The sequence below is a fragment of the Triticum aestivum genome, chromosome 5B, assembly GCF_018294505.1.
Source record: "Triticum aestivum cultivar Chinese Spring chromosome 5B, IWGSC CS RefSeq v2.1, whole genome shotgun sequence".
Taxonomy (NCBI): domain Eukaryota; kingdom Viridiplantae; phylum Streptophyta; class Magnoliopsida; order Poales; family Poaceae; genus Triticum; species Triticum aestivum.
The window spans coordinates 644,006,276-644,025,870 of NC_057807.1; the positions used below are offsets into that span (position 1 = coordinate 644,006,276).

At 45.2% G+C, this 19,595-nt stretch overlaps 1 non-coding gene across 1 annotated transcript; it reads right to left on the bottom strand.

Annotated features, from left to right (window-relative positions):
* Nucleotides 1-18,055: 18,055 nt before the first annotated feature.
* On the bottom strand, nt 18,056-18,217 carry LOC123117944 (U1 spliceosomal RNA). Its single transcript, XR_006457574.1, has one exon. It is a non-coding gene; the product is annotated as a U1 spliceosomal RNA (small nuclear RNA).
* Nucleotides 18,218-19,595: the final 1,378 nt, after the last annotated feature.

Consider the following 19,595-nt stretch of genomic DNA (forward strand, 5'->3'; position numbering starts at 1 on the left):
CTAGAGGCAATAATAAAGTTATTTTTTATTTCCTTATTTCATGATAAATGTTTATTATTCATGCTAGAATTGTATTAACCGTAAACATGATACATGTGTGAATACATAGACAAACTGAGTGTCACTAGTATGCCTCTACTTGACTAGCTCATTAATCATAGATGGTTATGTTTCCTAGCCATGGACAAAGAGTTGTCATTTGATTAATGGGATCACATCATTAGGAGAATAATGTGATTGACTTGACCCATTCCGTTGGCTTAGCACTTGATCGTTTAGTATGTTGCTATTGCTTTCTTCATGACTTATACATGTTCCTATAACTATGAGATTATGCAACTCCCGTTTACCGGAGGAACACTTTGTGTGCTACCAAACATCACAACGTAACTGGGTGATTATAAAGGTGCTCTACAGGTGTCTCCGAAGGTGTTTGTTGGGTTGGTGTATTTCGAGATTAGGATTTGTCACTCCGATTGTCGGAGAGGTATCTCTGGGCCCTCTCGGTAATGCACATCACTATAAGCCTTGCAAGCAATGTGACTATTGAGTTAGTTGCGGGATGATGCATTACATAACGAGTAAAGAGACATGCCGGTAACGAGATTGAACTAGGTATTGGATACCAACGATCGAATCTCAGGCAAGTAACATACCGATGACAAAGGGAACAACATGTGTTGTTATACGGTTTGACCGATAAAGATCTTCATAGAATATGTAGGAGCCAATATGAGCATCCAGGTTCTCCTATTGGTTATTGACCGGAAACTGTTCTAGGTCATGTCTACATAGTTCTCGAACCCGTAGGGTCCGCACGCTTAACGTTACGATGACAGTTATATTATGAGCTTATAGTTTTTGATGTATCGAAGGTTGTTCGGAGTCCCGGATGTGATCACGGACATGACGAGGAGTCTCGAAATGGTCGAGACATAAAGATTAATATATTGGAAGCCTATATTTGGATATCGGAATCGCTTCGGGTGAAATCGGGATTTTACCGGAGTACCGGGGGGTTACCGGAACCCCCCGGGGGTTAGGGCCTACATGGGCCCTGAGGGAGAAGAGGAGGGTCGGCCAGGGCAGGCAGCACGCCCCCTCCACCCTAGTCCGAATAGGACAAGGAAGGGGGGGCGGCACCCCCCTTTCCTCTTTCCCCCTTCCCCTTCCTTCTCCAACAAGACAAGAGGGGGGAGTCCTGCTCCCGGTGGGAGCAGGACTCCTCCAGGCGCACCCCTAGGGGCCGGCCACACCTCCCCCTCCCTCCTTTATATATGGGAGCAGGGGGGCACCCCAAAACGCACAAGTTGATCTTCGTGATCGTTCCCTAGCCGTGTGCGGTGCCCCCTCCACCATATTCCACCTCGGTCATATCGTAGCGGTGCTTAGGCGAAGCCCTGCGTCGGTAGAACATCATCACCATCACCACGCCGTCGTGCTGACGGAACTCTTCCCCGACACCCTGCTGGATCGGAGTCAGGGGATCGTCATCGAGCTGAACGTGTGCTGAACTCGGAGGTGCCGTACGTTCGGTACTTGGATCGGTCGGATCGTGGAGACGTTTGACTACATCAACCGCGTTGTTCTAACGCTTCCGCTTTCGGTCTATGAGGGTACTGTTGGGGAACGTAGTAATTTCAAAAAAATTCCTACGCACACGCAAGATCATGGTTATGCATGTCAACGAGAGGGGAGAGTGTTGTCTATGTACCCTCGTAGACCGAAAGCGGAAGCGTTAGAACAACGCGGTTGATGTAGTCGTACGTCTTCACGGCCCGACCGATCAAGCACCAAAACTATGGCACCTCCGAGTTCTAGCACACGTTCAGCTCGATGACGATCCCCGGACTCCGATCCAGCAGAATGTCGGGGAAGAGTTCCGTCAGCATGACGGCATGGTGACGATCTTGATGTTCTACAGTCGCAGGGCTTCGCCTAAGCACCACTACAATATTATCGCGGACTATGGTGGAGGGGGGCACCGCACATGGCTCAGAGATCAAGAGATCAATTGTTGTGTCTAGAGGTACCCCCTGCCCCCGTATATAAAGGAGCAAGGGGGGACGCAGCCGGCCTAGGGAGGAGGCGCGCCAAGGGGGGAGTCCTACTCCCACCGGGAGTAGGACTCCTCCTTTCCTTGTTGGAGTAGGAGAGAAGGAAAGAGGAGGAGAGGGAGAAGGAAAAGGGGGCTGCTCCCCTTGTACAATTCGGACCAGAGGGGGGCGCAGGCCTCCTTCCTTTTGGCCTCTCTCCTCTATTCCCGTATGTCCCAATAAGGCCCATATACTCCCCGGCGAATTCCCGTAACTCCCCGGTACTCCAAAAAGTACCTGAATCACTCGGAACCTATCCGAAGTCCGAATATAGTCGTCCAATATATCAATCTTTACATCTCAACAATTTCGAGACTCCTCGTCATGTCCCCGATCTCATCCGGGACTCCGAACTCCTTCGGTACATCAAAACTCATAAACTCATAATATAACTGTCATCGAAACCTTAAGCGTGCGGACCCTACGAGTTCAGGAACTATGTAGACATGACCGGGACACGTCTCCGGTCAATAACCAATAGCGGAACCTGGATGCTCATATTGGCTCCCACATATTCTACGAAGATCTTTATCGGTCAAACCGCATAACAACATACGTTGTTCCTTTTGTCATCGGTATGTTACTTGCCCGAGATTTGATCGTCGGTATCTCAATACCTAGTTCAATCTCGTTACCGGCAAGTCTCTTTACTCGTTATGTAATGCATCATCCCGCAACTAACTCATTAGTCACATTGCTTGCAAGGCTTATAGTGATGTGCATTACCGAGAGGGCCCAGAGATACCTCTCCGACAATCGGAGTGACAAATCCTAATCTCGAAGTACGGCAACCCAACATGTACCTTCGGAGACACCTGTAGAGATCCTTTATAATCACCCGGTTACGTTGTGACGTTTGGTAGCACACAAAGTGTTCCTCTGGTAAACGGGAGTTGCATAATCTCATAGTTGTAGGAACATGTATAAGTCATGAAGAAAGCAATAGCAACATACTAAACGATCAAGTTCTAAGCTAACAGAATGGGTCAAGTCAATCACATCATTCTCCTAATGGTGTGATCCCATTAATCAGATGATAACTCATGTCTATGGTTAGGAAACTTAACCATCTTTGATTAACGAGCTAGTCAAGTAGAGGCATACTAGTGACACTATATTTGTCTATGTATTCACACATGTATTATGTTTCCGGTTAATACAATTCTAGCATGAATAACAAACATTTATCATGAAATAAGGAAATAAATAATAACTTTATTATTGCCTCTAGGGCATATTTCCTTCAGTCTCCCACTTGCACTAGAGTCAATAATCTAGTTCACATCGCCATGTGATTTAACACCAATATTCATATCTGTATGTGATTAATACCCATAGTTCACATTGTCATGTGATCAACACCCAAAGGATTTACTAGAGTCAATAATCTAGTTCACATCGTTATGTGAGTAACACCCAAAGAGTACTAAGGTATGATCATGTTTTGCTCGTGAGAGAAGCTTAGTCAACGGATCTGTCATCTTCAGAGCCGTATGTATTTTGCAAATATTCTATGTCTACAATACTCTGCACGGAGCTACTCTAGCTAGTTGCTCCTACTTTCAATATGTATCCAAATTGATACTTGGTCATCTGGATCGGTGTAAAAGTTTGCAACAACGAACATTTAATGACGAACACTTTATCACCCCCATCACCGAGAAACATTTCCTTAGTCCTCACTAAGGATATTCTTGACCGCTGTCCAGTGATCTACTCCTAGATCAAAATTGTACTCCCTTGCCAAATTCAGAGCAAGGTATACAATAGGTCTGGTATACAGTATAGCATACTTTATAGAACCTATGACTGAGGCATAGGGAATGACTTTTCATTCTATTTCTATTTTCTGCCATGGTTGGGTTTTGAGTCTTACTCAACTTCACACCTTGCAACACAGGCAAGAACTTCTTCTTTGACTATTCCATTTTGAACTACTTCAAAATCTTATCAAGGTATGCACTCGTTTGGAAAAAAATCTTATCAAGCGTCTTGATCTATCTCTATAGATCTTGATGCTCAATGTGTAAGTAGCTTCACCGAGGTCTTTCTTTGAAAAAACTCTTATTCAAGCACTCATTTATGCTTTCTAGAAAATTCTACATCATTTCCAATTAATAATATGTCATTCACATATACTTATCAGAAAGGCTGTAGTGCTCCCACTCACTTTCTTGTAAATACAGGCCTTTCCAAAAGTCTGTATAAAACCATATGCTTTGATCAACTCATCAAAGCGTATATTCCAACTCCGAGATGCTTGCACTAGTCCATAAATGGATCGCTGGAGCTTGCACATTATGTTAGCACCTTTAGGATTGACAAATCCTTCTGGTTGTATCATATACAATTCTTCTTTAATAAATCCATTAAGGAATGCAGTTTTGACATCCATTTGCCAGATTTCATAAAATGTGGCAATTGCTAACATGATTCGGACAGACTTAAGCATCGATACGAGTGAGAAAATCTCATCATATTCAACACCTTGAACTTGTCGAAAAACTTTTTGCGACAAGTCGAGCTTTGTAGATAGTAACACTACTATCAGCGTATGTCTTCCTCTTGAAGATCCATTTATTCTTAATGACTCACCGATCATCGGGCAAGTCAATCAAAGTCCATACTTTGTTCTCATACATGGATCCCACCTCAGATTTCATGGCCTCAAGCCATTTCGCGGAATATGGGCTCATCGTCGCTTCCTCATAGTTCGTAGGTTATCATGGTCTAGTAACATGACTTCCAGAATAGGATTACTGTACCACACTGGTGCGGACCGTACTCTGGAAGATCTACAAGGTTCTGTAGTAACTTGATTTGAAGTTTCATGATCATCATCATTAGCTTCCTCACTAATTGGTGTAGCAACCACTGGAACTGATTTCTGTGATGAACTACTTTCCAATTCGGGAGAAGGTACAATTACCTCATCAAGTTCTACTTTTCTCCCACTCACTTCTTTCAAGAGAAACTCCTTCTCTAGAAAGGATCCATTCTTAGCAACGAATGTTTTGCCTTCAGATCTGTGATAGAAGGTGTACCCAACAGTTTCCTTTGGGTATTCTATGAAGACACACTTCTCCGATTTGGGTTCGAGCTTATCATGTTGAAAACTTTTTTCATATAAGCATGGCAACTCCAAACTTTAAGAAATGACAGCTTAGGTTTACTGCTAAACCATAGTTCATACGATGTCGTCTCAACAGATTTAGATGGTGCCTTATTAAACGTGAATGCAGCTATCTCTAATGCATAACCCCAAAACAATAGTGGTAAATTGATAAGAGACATCATAGATTGCACCATATCTAGTAAAGTACGATTACGATGTTCGTACACACCATTACATTGTGGTGTTCCAGGTGGCGTGAGTTGCAAAACTATTTCACATTGTTTCAAATGAAGACCAAACTCGTAACTCAAATATTCGTCCCCACGATCAGATCGTAGAAACTTTATTTTTCTTATTACGATGATTTTCCACTTCACTCTGAAATTCTTTGAACTTCTCAAATGTTTCAGACTTATGTTTCATCAAGTAGATATACCCATATCTGCTCAAATCATCTGTGAAGGTCAGAAAATAACGATACACGCCGCGAGCCTTAACACTCATCGGATCGCATACATCGGTATGTATTATTTCCAATAAGTCAGTAGCTCGTTCCATTGTTCCGGGGAACGGAGTTTTAGTCATCTTGCCCAAAAGGCACGGTTCGCAAGCATCAAATGATTCATAACCAAGTGATTCCTGAAAATCCATCTTTATGGAGTTTCTTCATGCACTTTACACCGATATGACCCAAACGGCAGTGCTACAAATAAGTTGCACTATCATTATTAACTTTGCATCTTTTGGCATCAATATTATGAATATGTGTATCACTATGATCGAGATCCAACAAACTATTTTCATTGGGTGTATGACCATCTGAAGGTTTTATTCATGTAAATAGAACAACAATTATTCTCTAACTTTAAATTAATAACCGTATTGCAATAAACATGATCAAATCATATTCATGCTCAACGCAAATGCCAAATAACATTTATTTAGGTTTAACACTAATCCCGAAAGTATAGGGAGTGTGCGATGATGATCATATCAATCTTGGAACTACTTCCAACACTCATCGTCACTTCCCCTTCAACTAGTCTCTGTTTATTCTGTAACTCTTGTTTCGAGTTACTAATCTTAGCAACCGAACAAGTATCAAATACTCAGGGGCTACTATAAACACTAGTAAGGCACACATCAATAACCTGTATATCAAATATACCCTTGTTCACTTTGCCATCCGCCTTATCCACCAATATTCAGGGCATTTCCGCTTCCAGTGACCATTTCCTTTGCAGTGTAAGCACTCAGTTTCAGGCTTTGGTCCAGCTTTGGTCTTCTTCACAAGTGACAACTTGTTTGCCATTCTACTTGAAGTTTCCCTTTCTTTCCCTTTGCCCTTTTCTTGAAACTAGTGGTCTTGTCAATCATCAACACTTGATGCTCTTTCTTGATTTATACCTTCGTCGATTTCAACATCACGAAGAGCTCGGGAATCGTTTTCGTCATCCCTTGCATACTATAGTTCATCACGAAGTTCTAGTAACTTAGTGATGGTGACTAGAGAATTCTGTCAATCACTATCTTATCTGGAAGATTAACTCCCACTTGATTCAAGCGACTGAAGTACCCAGACAATCTGAGCACATGCTCACTAGTGGACGATTCTCCTCCATCTTTGAGCTATAGAACTTGTTGGAGACTTCATATCTCTCAACTCGGGTATTTGCTGGAAATATTATCTTCAACTCCTGGAACATCTCATATGGTCCATGACGTTCAAAACGTCTTTGAAGTCCCGATTCTAAGCCGTTTAAGCATGGTGCACTAAACTATCAAGTAGTCATCATTTTGAGCTAGCCAAACGTTCATAACGTCTGCATCTGCTCCTGCAATAGGTTTGTCACCTAGCGGTGCATCAAGGACATAATTCTTCTGTGCGGCAATGAGGATAAACCTCAGATCACGGATCCAATCTGCATCATTGCTACTAACATCTTTCAACACAGTTTTCACTAGGAACATATCAAAATAAACATATGAAAGCAACAACGCGAGCTATTGATCTACAACATAATTTGCAAAATACTACCAGGACTAAGTTCATGATAAATTTAAGTTCAATTAATCATATTACTTAAGAACTCTCACTTAGACACACATCTCTCTAGTCATCTAAGTGATCACGTGATCCAAATCAACTAAACCATGTCCGATCATCACGTGAGATGGAGTAGTTTTCAATGGTGAACATCACTATGTTGATCATATCTACTATATGATTCACGTTCGATCTTTCGGCCTCCGTGTTCCGAGGCCATATCTGTATATGCTAGGCTCGTCAAGTTTAACCTGAGTATTCCGCGTGTGCAACTATTTTGCACCCGTTGTATTTGAACGTAGAGCCTATCACACCCGATCATCACGCGATGTCTCAGCACGAAGAACTTTCGCAATGGTGCATACTCAGGGAGAACACTTCTTGATAATAAGTGAGAGATCATCTTAAAATGCTACCGTCAATCAAAGCAAGATAAGATGCATAAAGGATAAACATCACATGCAATCAATATAAGTGATATGATATGGCCATCATCATCTTGTGCTTGTGATCTTCATCTCCGAAGCACCATCGTGATCACCATCGTCACCGGCGCGACACCTTGATCTCCATCATAGCATCGTTGTCGTTACGCCATCTATTGCTTCTACGACTATCGCTACCGCTTAGTGATAAAGTAAAGCAATTACAGGGTGTTTGCATTTCATACAATAAAGCGATAACCATATGGCTCCTGCTAGTTGCCGATAACTTCGGTTACAAAACATGATCATCTCATACAATAAAATATAGCATCACGTCTTGACCATATCACATCACAACATGCCCTGCAAAAACAAGTTAGACGTCCTCTACTTTGTTGTTGCAAATTTTACGTGGCTGCTACGGGCAGAGCAAGAACCGTTCTTACATACGCATCAAAACCACAACAATAGTTTGTCAAGTTAATGTTGTTTTAACCTTCGCAAGGACCGGGCGTAGCCACACTCGGTTCAACTAAAGTTGGAGAAACAGACACCCGCCAGCCACCTGTGTGCAAAGCACGTCGGTAGAACCAGTCTCGCATAAGCGTACGTGTAATGTCGGTCCGGGCCGCTTCATCTAACAATACCGTCGAACCAAAGTATGACATGCTGGTAAGCAGTATGACTTGTATCGCCCACAACTCACTTGTGTTTTACTCGTGCATATAACATCTACGCACAAAAACTGGCTCTGATACCACTATTGGGGAACGTAGTAATTTCAAAAAAATTCCTACGCACACGCAAGATCATGGCGATGCATAGCAATGAGAAGGGAGTGTGTAGTCCACGTACCCTCGTAGACCGAAAGCGGAAGCGTTAGAACAACACGGTTGATGTAGTCGTACGTCTTCACGGCCCGACTGATCAAGCACCGAAACTACGGCACCTTCGAGTTCTAGCACACGTTCAGCTCGATGACGATCCCCGGACTCCGATCCAGCAGAATGTCGGGGAAGAGTTCCGTCAGCATGACGGAGTGGTGACGATCTTGATGTTCTACCGTCGCAGGGCTTCGCCTAAGCATCGCTACAGTATTATCGAGGACTATGGTGGAGGGGGCACCGCACACGGCTAAGATATCAAGAGATCAATTGTTGTGTCTAGAGGTGCCCCCCCGCCCCCGTATATAAAGGAGCAAGGGGGGAGGCGGCCGGCCTAGGGAGGAGGCGCGCCAAGGGGGGAGTCCTACTCCCACCGGGAGTAGGACTCCTCCTTTCCTTGTTGGAGTAGGAGAGAAGGAAAGAGGAGGAGAGGGAGAAGGAAAAGGGGGCTGCTCCCCTTGTCCAATTCGGACCAGAGGGAGGCGCAGGCCTCCTTCCTTTTGTCCTCTCTCCTCTATTCCCGTATGTCCCAATAAGGCCCATATACTCCCCGGCGAATTCCGGTAACTCCCCGGTACTCCGAAAAATACCTGAATCAAACAGAACCTTTCCGAAGTCTGAATCTAGTCGTCCAATATATCGATCTTTACGTCTCGACCATTTCGAGACTCCTCGTCATGTCCCTGATGTCATTCGGGACTCCGAAATCCTTCGGTACATCAAAACTCATAAACTCATAATATAACTGTCATCGAAACCTTAAGCGTGCCGACCCTACGGGTTCGAGAACTATGTAGACATGACCGGGACACGTCTCCGGTCAATAACCAATAGCAGAACCTGGATGCTGATATTGGCTCCCACATATTCTACGAAGATCTTTATCGGTCAAACCACATAACAACATACGTTGTTCCTTTTGTCATCGGTATGTTACTTGCCCGAGATTCGATCGTCGGTATCTCAATACCTAGTTCAATCTCGTTACCGGCAAGTCTCTTTACTCGTTACGTAATGCATCATCCCGCAACTAACTCATTAATCACATTGCTTGCAAGGCTTATAGTGATGTGCATTACCGAGAGGGCCCAGAGATACCTCTCCGACAATCGGAGTGACAAATCCTAATCTCGAAATACGCCAACCCAACATGTACCTTCGGAGACACCTGTAGAGCTCCTTTATAATCACCCAGTTACTTGTGACGTTTGGTAGCACACAAAGTGTTCCTCTGGTAAACGGGAGTTGCATAATCTCATAGTTGTAGGAACATGTATAAGTCACGAAGAAAGCAATAGCAACATACTAAACGATCAAGTGCTAAGCTAGCAGAATGGGTCAAGTCAATCACATCATTCTCCTAATGGTATGATCTCGTTAATCAAATGATAACTCATGTCTATGGTTAGGAAACTTAACCATCTTTGATTAACGAGCTAGTCAAGTAGAGGCCTAGTGACACTATGTTTGTCTATGTATTCACACATGTATTATGTTTCCGGTTAATACAATTCTAGCATGGATAACAAACATTTATCATGAAATAAGGAAATAAATAATAACTTTATTATTGCCTCTAGGGCATATTTCCTTCAGGTACATGGACAACACTCTCCCCTCTCGTTGCTATGCATCACCATGATCTTGTGTGTGCGTAGGAATTTTTTTGAAATTACTACGTTCCCCAACAATCGGATATGGAAATCTTATGTGCAATGTGGTATGATGCTATGGCTCTTGCTCACAAGCTCTTTGCTTTCTTTTTGCTTACAAGTTTTTTTTCATATGGCCACTTATGCCAAATGCACAATCCAAAATAGCAATTGTGTATATGCGGGAACAATCTTGTGACACAAGGGATAATATGATGATACCAAGATGACACCAATATGATATGGTATGTATGTAATGGAAGGTACGGATCACTAATGTGCACAAGTAACATTGCCGGCAATAGTCAATGGCTAGTCTCGATAGGCAAGTGACGCAAAATGGGCTAAAGGGTTAACAATGTAATTGCAAGAATGTACAATGAAGGGATACCATGATACCAAGGTGATACGGAGGTTGCCGTTCTTGCTTACGGTTAGGTTGTCAAAATGGTGAAGTGGTCGATGTCGATGACGACCTTGTGGCGATGATGAGTGGCGGTGTTCTTGATGTAGATACCAAGATGGTGTATACCCGTCCCTATGTAGCCGAAACTGAACGGTAAAAACCGCGAACTCAAAAATCTCAAGGAAAATGTCAAATGATGGTAGCGGAATGCGTTGGTGGTTCCAGAGTTAGCAATGCGGAAGTGGTGGTGGTGGTGGTGGTTGATGACGAAGCAACCATCCCTAAGTAGTCTAAACACCTTAGGAGACTCAAGTCACCACTCAAGCAACCACAAATGCTATATGGATCGAAAATGGGTTAGGTTGCGGAAAGCTATGGTGGTTTTGCGGATGATATGGTGGATGGCCTAGGCAAAGATGCCAAAAAGCCAAAAAAATTTATGGAGTCAAATGGTGTTTAAACCTATCTATATGGATGGGGGATGTCAATAGCTACTCAACGAGCTAAAGAACGTCAAAAACGGACTCCGGGAGCAAAAGTTATGACCGAAGCCGTTTTTGTTGGTGGGCTATTTCTGGGAGGTGCGGGTGCCCGGGGTTTGGGGGTGCGGGCACCCGGGGTGGTCAGCAAGGTTGGGCTGAAGAAGAGGCCCGGGGGTCCGGGTGCCCGGGGGCAAGAGGTGCGGGCACCCGGGGTGGTTCGGGGCAAACAGCCCGGGGGCCGGGGTGCGGGCACCCGGGGTGGTCAACGGAGATGCGCGGGGGGTCCGGGTGCCCGGGGTTTGAGGTCCGGGTGCCCGGGGGTGACGGATTTGGGCGAAAATTCGTGGATAAATGGAAGAAATTGGCGGACTTCATGGAGGGAAAGGTGGAGATGGAATGGGGGATTGCTAGATCCACTTAAAACCAAGCAAATCCATGGATCAAATCCAACAAAACCTTATCAAACTAACAAATCACAAAAAAAAATTGGGGCTATTTTTGGTGGGGAATTTTCAAAATTGGGGAAGAACACACAAAATTAGGCTAGAAAACAAAGAGGGGATGCTCCAATTTCGTGATAAACGTGGCTCATGATACCAAGATGTTGTAGGGTGGAACCCTAAGTGAAGATCTTTCACAAATTGGAGGGGGAATCCCCAAGAACAAGATGAACACAAGAGAGAAAACAAGAGGAACACTCAAGAACAAGTCCAATCACACATCCACTGGACCAACAAACACACAAGATCCACAAGGTACATGAACAATCAAAGGGAAACAAGATACATGGTAGAGTTCATTCCAAATCCTATGAAGGAGATGAGGGCTTGATGATCTAGGTAGATCCTTCCCTCGAGGGGGGCTTGAATCCCTAGGGATCTTCTCCAATGGAGGTCTTGCATTCCAATGGAGTCTTCTCTCTCAAGAGGAATCCCACAAGGGGAGGTACATGAGCTAAGCTCTATGATTTGTGTCTATTCTTAGCTATCCTACAAATGAGCTAGGGGAGGTGCTTATATAGTCTAGGACGAAATGAGAGGAAGAGGGGGATACAAGGGACCAAATCCCAAAAGTGCACGCAGGCACGCGGGGGGTCTGGGAACCCGGGGTAAAGGGGCCCGGGCACCCGGAGGTGGTGCAGTGGTAGGTGGCCGGGCACCCGGGCCGGTCAGGGAGCCTTGGTCGGGGCGCTGTAGAGGGTCGGGAACACGGGGGTTGAGAGCCTGGGCACTCGGTGGGGGGGCTAGGCTGCGCCCAAGAGGAGGCCGGCCACCCAGGGGTGATGGCCCGGGCACCCGGAATGGGGCTGGCAGGGGCCGGGCACCCGGGGGTGGCGACCCGGGCACCAGGGGTGGGCAGCTCCAACGCCGAGGCGGGCAGGGCCGGGCACCCGGGGTGGCCAGGGCCTTGGCCAGCCGACGGCTGGTGGCCGGGCACCCGGGGGTGTTGGTGACCGGGCACCCCGGGTGGTCCGCAACCACTCTTGCTTCACGCCGCGCGCGTCCTTCTTCCTTCTCATTCACCATAGGTGCATGTGTCTCCGTCCTCGCCTCTTCATGGTTCTTTTCTTGGTACCTACAAGTGCATAGAGTTTCCATTTGAGGTAGAATCCGACTCTCGAGTGAATCCGAATGAAACTCGAAGAGGAAAGAGTTAACCTCGGGTTCGACGGTGCATGCACGTGCTCTTGTCATTGGTCCACGAGGTGCTTGCGGTGGTGGTGTGACGTCCATGGTGATGGTCGAGGGATGCTCCGCATCACATCTCCTCTCTAAGATTGGCTAGACCATCATCCATAGTGGACGATGAAACTTGTGGCAGTGGCATAGGAGGAGTAGGACTACTAGTTGTAGGTAGGAACTGTGGCATGTACGTCGACCCATAATTTGCTGGTGGTCGAGTGGTTATAGCTGTAGGTAGGGTTTGGTTCGGCGTTGCCACCAAACCTGGCATGCTCATAATAGGATTAATGGGTGTAGCCACCATCTGATTTGTTTGTGTAGGATAATAAGTCATCGGCATGGGAGGCGCCGATGAAATAGGTAAAGTCAGATTAGGGCTTTGCACACTAGCAGCTATACTGCCATTACCACTAGATGATTGAGATATATTCTTCTGAGCATTAGTATTTTCTATGAAATTTTGATAGACTAGATTGTTACCATCAGCAATACGACTCTCAGTCTCAGCCCACTGCTCAGGAGAAAAGGCAGTGCTTACAGAGGGTTTAACCTGCTCGGCTTGAAGAGGAGGGAATTTGATTTCTTCAATCGGAGCGATGTTGCCTTGGCGATCCTTCTTGAACTTTGCAAGGAACTCCTGCAGATCCTTCTCGTCACGCGCCTTCTTGTACTCCTCATAGACCTGGCGATGATCGGCCGATATCTCATCAAGACTGGGCTTAATGATGTTATCGGCGTCTACCTCAGATGGCCTGGGAAGATCGGACTTGGTGGATGATGATGATTGATCTTCGTTCCCCAGCGGAGTCGCCAAAAAGTGTGTTGACACACGAACACGTCACATGTACCCTCGACGTCAGGGGTGATGCACCGCAGCTTACGTCGAAGGAGACCCGACCGACAGCTTGATACGCAGGACAGTCGGCGGGCGCTTTTGCAGACCCGAAACTCCGCGCACCCGGGAGGGACCCCGTCAGGGATTGTGGCGGCTATGGGCTGCCCTAGGTCTATTTGCTCGCCCCTAGAGCCTCGAGATTCGCAGCTCTCAAACACGAAGAACAACGAAGAACGAGAGAGAAAAACGATGGAGAGATAAAACGTAGACTTGAAAAAGTAGTATATTGATTTGTTCGATTGTGTGTTGTCTAATCGGCCATCACCCCCAACATATATAAGAGGCGGCTGGACTTCCCGTACAAGTAAATGATTCATCTAGACTTTCCTTACAAAAAATTACATGAATTCACGTCCTAGAGTCCTAGTTCTATTCCACCTCGGATTCAGTCTGAATCTGGCCCAACTTCTGTCTTCCTCCTTGCATGGGCCGTCGAGCTTGCATATGATCTCCTATCAAGACGGCCCAAATATCAAATTTGTGCGCCCCAACGAGACGAACAACTCTTATATTGATCACTTTTTCAAATAAGGCCATCTTGAATACTTTTCGAGGTCATCTTTACCTTCCAGTCGGACTCGGTCTTGCAGCAGACTGGATTGTCTGAGTCTCGTAGCGAATTTGCAGGCCATATACTATCTCTGATGATGATGACTCCAAAACCAAAGTTTACCGTTTTGACGATACACACAACTTCTGTATTGAACACTTCTCCATCTGAGGTCATATTGATAAACCTTCGGGCACATGTTCAGTTTCACTCGGATTCGAGCTCATCCACTCGGATATTTAGAGTCTTTCACTCGGATCCTCCGACTGGACTTTTCACTCGGATGTTAGAATCTTTCACTCGGATGGCAAGATTTTCACTTGGAAGACGATCTTTCACTTGGATGATTATATTTTCACTCGGAAGGCAATATCTTACTCGATCGGCAAGTTTTCATTCCGACGGTAATCTTTTCACTCGGAATATTTTCACCTGGAGGAAAATTTCACTCAAAAGACTATATTTTCACTCGGATGGCAAAATTTTCACTCGGACGGCAAACTTTCACTCGATCGGTAAGTTTTCACTCGGATGGTAAGCTTTTCACTCGGACTTCCCGACTGAAAACATAGCCTGATCTTGATTTGCCTCTCCGGGTCTGATACGACCTCGGATTGAGACGAGTTATATATGAAAATCGATCGGCTCGACGAGGCAAAACTTTCTCATGTTGAAGGTTTTTCGATTCAAGGCCTTCTTGAGGGCCTAATTGCTCGCGCGACCCATCAGACAGGGTGTCTGGTACCTCGTGTGATATTCCTGTTTAGGTTTGGTCTGCAATGTATTGCCTCTAACTTTGGCATACGAACACGGATTGAGATGATTTATATATGAAAATTGATTGCCTCGACGAGACGAAGACAATTCCTTTAGAGTGATTCTTCATCCGAGGTAGTATTGAAGGCGTGATCGGCCGAAAACCACTCGGAACATTGAATTCTGCCACTCGGAGTACAATTTTGATCCCTAAGATGGGTTCGGATGATGATAACCTAAACATCAAAGTTGTTCCACTCGGCGATGTGAAACTTTCCATGCTGAAAACCCTTTCACTCGAAGCCATCTCATTTTCTTTTATGCCGTGCCAAAATCTGATGTCAACAACCGGCCACTATTATCGAGCTCAAGGAAGCCTCTTTTTTTTCTAGAATACGCACAAACATGCATATTATATATTGATAAGAAGAGGCAAAGAAGCCGGATACAAGTCATTACAACACCAATCACAAGGATAGTAGCCACATCCACGAAGCACCCCCACCATGAGAACTACGATACATGCTCGACCTAGACCAACCTCATGCCAATGGCAATGGGGCAAACCATAGAGCAACCAAGCCGCATCATAACCAACACCGAAGACCTGTACAGCAAAATCAAGACCCGAGGACAACACAGACCAACGTACCCCACCCATTGCGCCAAGAGGAAGCTCTCTTTAACAACACATAAAGTTATAATTTTTTTCCTAACATGGTAGGCTAAAAGTTGTAGGTAGCCAAACACAGATCCATATGCATGCTATATTTCTACCGTGGCAACAACAAAACCTCGGCAGCTAAGTTATGCGTATGTAAGAAGGTTGCACTCAATAAAGACACACTCCTTCCGAATGGGTTTATAAGTCCGGCACGGGTTATTAGGTCTTCATTTTGACAAGGAAAACATTTGTCATATATTGTCCAATGTAGTTTCTGACCACATAGTTTTTATCGGTCAAACCGATGACCTGAAAACCTATGCCCGACTTATAAACCCATCTGGACCGAGTATTAGTTGTTGGACAACGGCAATGAGGATGACGGATTGCTAGGCGCCAGAGTTTCTAAAGCCGCATTGGATAGACTGTTGTAGAAGCGTTGGGGAGGGACCACCATTTGTTGTGCATGTTTTAAGGACTTCATAATCAGTTCACACTAATTAATGAATACATATAAAAGTCAATATTGGCGAGACATCTTACTATATATCTTGGCGGTATAGCCATATGCTTGTGCCATTGGTGTAGGAATCAATCTTGGTGAGATGACAAATAAAGTTGGATTGTTGTGTGGCATCACAAACACACGGGGTGTTTATTTTGGGGTCATGACACCTAGTAAAGGCCGTTTAGTTCCTAACCTTCGTCAATAAGCTCTACTAACTGTTTTATGGAATTTAATGTTGTCAGGATGTCCCATGGAGAAAAAAAAAGGGATGTCCCACCGAGAAAAGAGTGGTATACTGGTTAGCTCAAGTATCTTTTTTTGTATCTCGTTATATTTTGATCGATTGATGTACAGCATTTAGGTATGACCTTTCCAGAATATAATTGTCATCTGGCCACTGCTCTCATTTTGGAAAACAGGAAAAAGAAACAGGATAGTTGCGGTATCATGAATAAAACACTCTGAACCAGTCATGCCCAGCCATGTCTAGGAAGGGGTTTTCTTCACTAAATCAGTATATACTGTGAACTCAGAACTAACGTGGACTCTTCCATCTTTTGTTTTGCAAGTCTGTCTTATATGTAGCCTACTTAGGTAAGCACAGAGTTAGTTTACTGCATTGGAGAGTATTTCGTGCAAAACTGCAAACAATGCTACTTGGTTGCCTGTCTCTTAAATGCCAAGTCGGCTAAGTAAAATGCTTGGTCATGATTCTTTTGCAAAAGAATGCAATGATCTGACACCAATGGACATGTTCATCTGGATCATGATTCACCAGGACGCATAATGTAGCGCAGATAGTTCATCTTGGACATGTTGCAGTCTTGCTGTACCACACTTGTATCAGATCCCTCCTGTGTTGCGTACCTTCAGTTCCATGTATGGCCCCTTCTTTTGTCATTAAAAGAACACACTGGCTGAACATGAGATGAGAGGCTGGAGCCAGCTTGGAGTTCAGCATGCATGAAAATGTTATTTATTTTAAGTTTGTTCTCTGCCAGCTTGTTCTGGAAAATCGCTCCTCCCGCAGAGAACGGAACAGAACAGAACAGTGGCTCTGTTGCAGGATTTGTCTACTGTCGTTACATGTTCACGGTGGTAGGAGCTCTGAAACTTTTGCAAGTGGTTCCATCCTTGAGTGTTTAGAGCTTAGTGAGAGGCAGTTTTCCTTTAGCAGTTATGTACGGTGTTGAACTACTTACCGAATCTTCTTTTTTTGCTGGAACTGACAAGTTTTAGGTGTAGCTTTGCCTGAAGAGGCATGGCGGGGCCCTTATGGGTTTATCAATGTGTGAGGAAGGGATTCCTCTGCAGGCGCATGGTTTGGTTTTTTACGTTGCATGTAATGGAAAAACACACCTGGTTTGGTTTGGTGTATGGTTGCTGGCCCTGAACATCAAGAAGACATACATGTATTGCACTCAACCTTATGCTTGTGTTGATTAGCATGTGCGTACCTGCTCTTGAGTCGATGAATGCTTGCTATGAGCTTTGCGGGGTGTTGTTTGTTCATTTAGCACAGAGAATTGCTAGGTTGGTAGCGCATCTGACTGTAAAGTTGTTGACGTTCCATTTAGATTCAGGCTAAAGGGATTAAGCTAGAGCTAGGTTTCCTGTCAAGAACTTCTCGCGTTGAAATGCTATGCTTAGAAGTTCAGTTCTAGGCAGATTTTACTTGCAACAAGGTAGAGAGCACCAGAATGTACAACCTGGCAGGCACCAGACGCATATGTCTGGATCAGAACCCTCCAGCAATTACTGAATTTTGTTCTCTGTTCAGAGTACAACACACTGCCCGAAGAAACTGCATCTGTCGACTAGGAGGACTGCATTGTAGTAGCAGACTTCAGAAACAGGCCAGGCCAAGGAGCAAAATTTAATTTCAAAGAATTGGCGGGGGCCGCGCGAACGCGTACCCCCTCTACCATAAATTATGACGTTCACTCTCCCACTTAGGGGAGATGATGGGCCGACGCACCCACCAAGTGCAATGTGTGCCATCGACCCAGGCCACGGGCCTTGTTGATCGCCCGTCGACCCCGTCCAGGTAAGTAAGGAGAACGTAGCACCTCGCCCTCCTCTTATAGCCAGCTCTTCCTCTCGATGCTCCTCGGCTGGGCGAGGTGGGACAAAAATTCGAAGCGCACCAGCAGCCGGGGGTGAAGGGAGGCACGCGTTCTGGGAGGTTCGCTTCAGCGGGCCTGAAGGAAGGACGAGAGATATGGGCCGTAGCTGCTTTGTGCCATTCCTCAAAAGAAAAAGAAAAAAGAACAGTGGCCAATTTTTTCTTCAGAAAAGAAACGGGATCCGCATCCACGCCGGGACCAAGCTGCGGATCCTCATCGCCGATGAAGATTTCCACACCGCGGCGCAGGACAGGGAGTACTGCGTGTGAGAGAAAGGCAGCCTCCATGTCCCAGCGGGGTGGTCGACTGTAGCCTGTGCCGAGAGAGACGACTCCTCGTCAGATATTCAAAAAAGTTTCAGTTTTGTAGCCCGATCCATTACAGTTTCAGCATGTAATTAAAGCGCAACTAGCTTCCCTCTAGTACATCCTGATACTGAACACGGTATCACTGCCATACCAGGAGCTCTTCTGATGTTACTTCTTCTCGTACATCAAAATATAACTCACGATTGATGAAGAGATGAAGAGATGTACTACATCATAACTCACGATTTATATTAGTCACCAACCATTCATGGGTTGCCGGTAAGTTAGGTACGACCTTACACAGGTCCATCTTGTTAATGGTTGTGGATGACTGCACATGTATCATGTATTTCGTATGTCCCGCTGGCACACGATTTCGATTACTTTTGACTTTGAAATTGTAAGTAGCATGTGAAATACTAATTGATGCAAAGTGAATGTCGGAACAAACTCTTGTGAAATACTAATTGATGCAAACTGATGAAAAGTTTGTTGCAATCATAAACTGTAGGTGTGGAGCAACAGAGGCATCATAGGCAATTTTTGTCCACTTTGCATATCTTGTTCACATAAAAAGGTAAATCATTAACTTGCTTTCACTAGTAGAAAACAGGGCTAATGTTCGGGCCTGGCCAGCCCATTAGTCCCGGTTCTTCAAGAACCGAGACCCATGGGGGTTATTAGACCCGGTTCGTGAGCCCGGGGGGCGGCCGGGGCCTCGTGGGCATTGGTCCCGGTTCGTGTGGAACCATTTGTTCCGGTTCAAACCACGAACCGGGACCATTGGTCCTCGCTCCTGGCCCACAACCATTGGTCCCGGTTTGTGGCTTGAACCAGGACAGAAGGGGGTGCTTTAGTCCCGGTTCATGCCACGAACCGGGACAAATAACTTGCCTATATATACCCACCGCCGCGGCAGAGCACTCCACAGTGCTCTGTTTTTTCAATCCGGCGAGGAGAGGGCATTTGGGTGCTCTAGTTCACCTCCTAAGCACATGA